Source organism: Kryptolebias marmoratus, linkage group LG20 (genome assembly GCF_001649575.2).
Source record: "Kryptolebias marmoratus isolate JLee-2015 linkage group LG20, ASM164957v2, whole genome shotgun sequence".
NCBI classification, from domain to species: Eukaryota; Metazoa; Chordata; class Actinopteri; order Cyprinodontiformes; family Rivulidae; genus Kryptolebias; species Kryptolebias marmoratus.
This window is the reverse complement of record NC_051449.1, coordinates 26,662,198-26,667,962: the sequence shown is the minus strand read 5'-3', so window position 1 is coordinate 26,667,962 and position 5,765 is coordinate 26,662,198.

Sequence of the window (5,765 nt, the reverse complement as noted above, 5' to 3'; positions counted from 1 at the left end):
TCAATTGTTTCATGTTTTAATTGACCAATTTATTGTGGGAATTAAACTGGGTTCTCCTGAGACTATCAGTATGAAAGCTTATTTCCAAAGAACTGAACATAATCTGATGCAAAACCTCATCATTCTTAAGGCTCATGTTCCACATATTGTTTTCTCTGTTTTATTTTAAAGGTAACTAAGTAAGGATAAAATGTTATTCTGTATTTTAATTATATATTAATAATATATTGCTGATTGAATTTGTGCATAAATAATGTCAAACACAAACTCCTACCTATGTTTGAAATTTTTTGATAATTTTTCATTTAACACCCATGCACTATAACTCACAACAACAACATTCTTTTTTTTTTAAGGGGGAAATAAAAGAGCATGGTATCTGGCATCTGCATGTGATAACAAATACATTATTTATTTATTTTAAACAAATTTTTAAAAACACGGTACCAGTAGGACAAGAGAAAACATGTGCATACATAACAAAGAACAAAATAATTAATTAACTAACCACTGCTTTTCTGTTTGATAATTAAAAACTGTCTGAACTCATCCAAAAAAAAAACCCCAAAAAAGTAGTTTTTAAAGATCTATAAAATTGAATGGCTTACCACTACTCAGCATCTCTTGTATTAATAATGATAAATTATTATTATTATTATTATTATTATTATTATTATTATTTAGCTGAAAACCCTCAGAGTCTGCTCACAAAAATTCTGCATCAAGTAGTGTTGGTGACCCCTGCTATCTGCTGACCAAGATGGAAAAAAACAAATAAGAGCGCCCTCTATAGGCATTCACAAAAAAATTAAAAAATGTGGAACTCTGAATTATCTTGTGCTGTCAAATGTAAAGGCACATTTTATTTATTTTTTTAAAAGCAGACTGCTCACTTGCAGTAAACAAGTAAAAGTAAAGGGACCATTCAGAAAGTAAAGACTAAAGGTGTAAGATAAGAATAATATCTCTACAAATAAAAATGTTGAAACCTTTAGTTTTGATTTAATGAAATGTCCCATTTTCATACAGAACTTTAAATGTGTTAGATATTGTAAAATCTATATTTTTTCATAAGATAGAGATTTTCTTTCGGAAGCTCCCTTCTTCAGCGGTTGCTACAGCGAGCAAACTTGCACAAATGATTTAGCAATTTTTTTTTTTCTTTTTTTAATGCCGAATACCCTTCCTATGCTCTTCCTGAGCTCAAACCTACAGCCTCAGGATTACAAGACCACTGTATTTTTTCATCAATTAATTTATTGGAGAATAACAAAATCTTTTTTAAATATGTCTGCATTTATTTAAGTTCTTTAATTAGTTATGTTATCTCTGTTCTTGTAAAGCAAATTATTGCATTTTCAAAACTTTCTAATGTTTGGCTTTTAATATTTTTGCAGTTTTCTGTTATTATCGTATTGTTGCAAGCTGCCAAAAGGTGAAGGCTAACATTAAGTTTTTGCCCATGTCTGAGTGCATGTCTGTAAACTTGTGTCTGTCTGTTAGCAAAATATCTCATTAACATCAGGATGGATTTTATTGAAACTTTCATAAAGTAATCATTGGGTATACATTTACAACTGATTAACTTTTGGAGCCAACTCGATTCAAGAAGCCACAGCCAGCTGACTGAGTTTAGGAAACCCCAAAATGTTTATAACTCAGTCAGTTTTCCAGATACCAAGCCAATATTTGGAATGGCAGTAACTAAGCGCCATTCTTAACAGAAAAGTATTCTCTAAGTGCTACTCATTGTTTAAAACTTTTTCAGTAAGTGTTTGAGTCAACCCAGTTTGTCTGATAGGGAAATACCTTTTGAACCACTGAACAAATTTTAATAAAACTTCAAGAAAGTAATCATTGGGAGCACACCTACAACTGATTAATGTCTGAAATCTATCCAATTCAAGATGGCTACTACAGGTACTACATATTAGCCAACACAAAATTTGTTATAGTTCAGTCAGTTTTAGACACATTGAGCTTAAAGTTGGTGTGGTAATAACTGAGTCTATCACAACACATATTCTAAGTGTGACATGTCACACTATGCATAATGTTATTTTTAGGGTTTGATCCAAACTGCTACAATTCTGTCATCTCTCAACATACAATGGTTTTAGTCCTGCCCACTGTGGGATGTAAAGCAATGATCAGAAGGAAGTCCTTGAACAACTACTCATCCTGTGGTAGCTTTAAAAATTGCATGTGAGAAAAACATTAATAAATCTCTGAAGTAAAAAAATTCCAGATGTAGATTTTTCACACATTTTTCCCAACCTGTTCAAATAGGCCGTTTACCACTGAGGGACAACTAACATAACATATTATGTTTATGAAACATAGCATAATATACATTTATGTCAAAAAGTGGGTTAAAAACAGAAGGAAAATGTTACTGGATCAAATTAATCACATTTGAGTTGCATGCACATTTCAGCTAAAGTAAAAAAGTAAAATAAAAACAAAGGCCATATTGTCCTTGAGAGAATGCATATGACCTGCTGCCTTTCATGCCAGAGTTTCAGACTAAGACAATCTTATGCTGAGAAATGATGGAGCTGATGATTTTGAGCAAACCTTGGATGTTTAACCTCATGCAGTGTCATGATGTCAGAAGGTGTTAGCACTCAGAGAATGTATGGAGAATTACTCTCAGCTACTACCACATCACATTTCAGCTCAAAGACTACAATTTTCAGCGAAAATCTCAGAAAGTAATTGGTTGTACATTATTACCTGATTAACCCTTAGAGTCAACTCAATTAAAGATGGCCACTACAACTAACTGACTTTTGCCATCACAAAAATATCTATACCTCAGTGAATTTTATAGATACTGACCTAACATTTGGTGAGGTAGTAACTGAGAATCATCCTCAACACATCTTCCAAGTGCTAATAGATCACATAAAATTATTCATTATTGCATGAGACACAATATTAGTTTCAAGCTTTGCTCTGTCGCAGGTAACATGCATTCCCTGAAGGAACGTTAGGCCTTTATTTTTCATACTGTATCAAACATAATGGAAATGATCTAATGGCACAATAAATGAAACAAATGCAAAAACACTTTTGTTCTTCAGTCTTGCAATCCTAAGGCTGCAGGTTTGAGCCCAGGTTGCATCTGGAAGGCCATCCAACATAAAACAATCACTAAATCTTTCATGCCAGTTTGCTTGCTGTGGCAAAGGGGATCAGCCAAAGAAACAACTTGTACTTCCTTGCTTTTTTTTTTATTCTACACTTGACACACTGTCTTATTATTTTGGTTATATTGAAATTAATTGGAAAACATACACTTCTCTTTTATTCAGTAAGTTGTTTATTTAATCATTTGGTGTTCACAAGTCAGACTGAATTAACATAATTCAGTCTTTCTAATCGCTCTATTCAGGTTGCCTGCATTAGTTTCTCAAGTTTAGCAGATGTGGCCATTAAGCAACACAACACATTGTTAACACAATTAGGGGAATCTGCCACACACTCCATGAGGCGTCACTAGTGTCAGGATGTGTTGAGTAAAGACCAAAAAATACAGACTTGGCCACAAAGTGAACAAAATAAGAAATTTAAAAACAAAATAAAGAGCTGTCATGGCAGAAAAGCAAAAGGGAACTGAACAACAAGGAACACCAAGGGAACAGGCCTCCTCCTCTTCGTCAGATCACTCATAACTGCTGAATAGACTGGCTGCAGGTGTGGACTGAACCATTTGGCTTTCAAGTTTTCATCACCAGTACGCCTTAATGAAGAGATGGTTCTTTCTTTAGTGAAATGTACAGACACTGGACAAGGAGCAACATTATTTCTAATCACAATATTCAGCAAGCTATTTATTTATTTATTTATTTATTTATTTATTTATTTTCATTAACCATAAAGATCTCATTGAGATTTAAAAAAAAATCTATTTTCCAAGAGAGACCTAGCCAAGAATGGCAGCAGCAGAAACATTCAAAACATAAAAAACAGGGACTTCCAGTGTCATGGTGATTAGTATGGCAGCATAGAGAAGAGGTCCTGCATTGCTAGATATAAAAGCCCCCCTAATTCAAAGTGTTAACGCGTTAAAAGTTATATTTTCCTCAAGAAGAATGAGTGGGGATAAAAATAAGAAGGGAAAGTTCAGTCTCGGAACTCAGAAATGCGACACGAAAGCAAAGCTGATGGAATGCACCCGGTCGAGGAAGGAGAGAAGATGGCGGATGAGGCCTTGCCGGCTACAATTAGCTTACTGAGAAAGGTGGTGGGTGAAGTAATGGCGGAGGGCCTGCGGGACCTCAAATCAGAAATGAAGAAGGAGTTAGCGCAACTGAGAATGAGCTTAAAAGAGGAAATGAAAGTCCTAATGAGCGAGCTGACAAGCGAAATAAATCAACAGGTTAGCGACGCTATCGACAAGACCAAGGAGATGGGTAAGCGCCTTGGAGAAATGGAGAAGAGCATGACAGAGAAAGAGAGATGGGACATTGGCGTGAGAGATACTATCGTCCAGCTGCTAAATGACCAGAAATTACTTCGGGAGAAGATCACGGATTTGGAAGGACGCTCACGCCGGAATAATTTGCGGATATATGGCGTCCCTGAAAATACAGAAAGTACTTCAATGCAGAGGTACGTGGAAAACATGCTGAAAACTGAACTCGGTGACAGTTTGGACTTAGGCAGCGAGAAGAATCTGGGGATAGAGAGAGCCCACGGAGCGCTGGGTGCGCAGCCTCCAGCGGGGGCTCCACCTCAGTCTACGGTGGTACGCTTCCTGAAATTTTAACGTTAAAGAGCAAAGCCTACTGTATATATATACAAGAAAAACGCATATTCTTCGACCACGACTATGCTGAAAACATACAGCTGAAGAGAAGGGAGTATGCTCCGGTTAAGAAAGCGCTCAAGAGAGGGCTGTCCGGTTCCAAACCCGCTGGCCAAAATGCGTGTGCACTTTGATTCCGTTATGGTCATCTACAACAGCGCGGAGGAGGCTGCGCTGGACCTGAGAAGACGTGGTTTCACGGTGGGACCTGTGGCTCCAAACAGATCCAAAGCCATCACAGTGGAGACGATCAACAACCTTCTGCCAACGGATATAGTGGGATCGCAACGCGGTGGAAGCGGGCCTGGCCTGAGAGAGAACGCATGGGAAAAGCTAAAGGTGTTCCAGCGGCCAGGCAGCGAGGACGTCACTACGGATGAATAATCTTCCTTACTTACAACGAAGAAACATTTGATCACCTCACAGAGAAAACTTCAGGCCAGCTGATTAGTACCATTCAGAGCGTTAAGGGGTGGCTGTCGCTGCACAGGAGTATGGTGAGGACTGTGACCCCCCCCCTTCATAACGGGAGTGATGAAGAATCGATGCAGGTGACTCTTAAATTAACCTTTCCAGTTTCCTTTCTTTAAGTAGGCAACTAAGTGGGGGCCCCACGTAGTGGCAGTTTTCCCCTACACTAAGAGGAATAAAGGATCCTCTTATTTGGAAGACCTGTTCATTGTTATGACAAGTTCTGTTTTCATGTATTTCTGTTCTGTGTATGTTCTGAGGGCTAGGAGTGTTGTCACGCAGGTGGAAAAAAACATGTTGGTATTTAGAGGCTATGCAGTATTATAATATACAGACTTTGAACGTGAATGGTATAAAAAAAACCATCAAAAGAAGCAAGATCATTTCAAAATTTAAATGAGAGAAGGTTGGCATCGGTTTCTTGCAGGAAATGAAGAACATGAGAAAATAAAAAAACTGGGTTATAGAAAAACATATTATT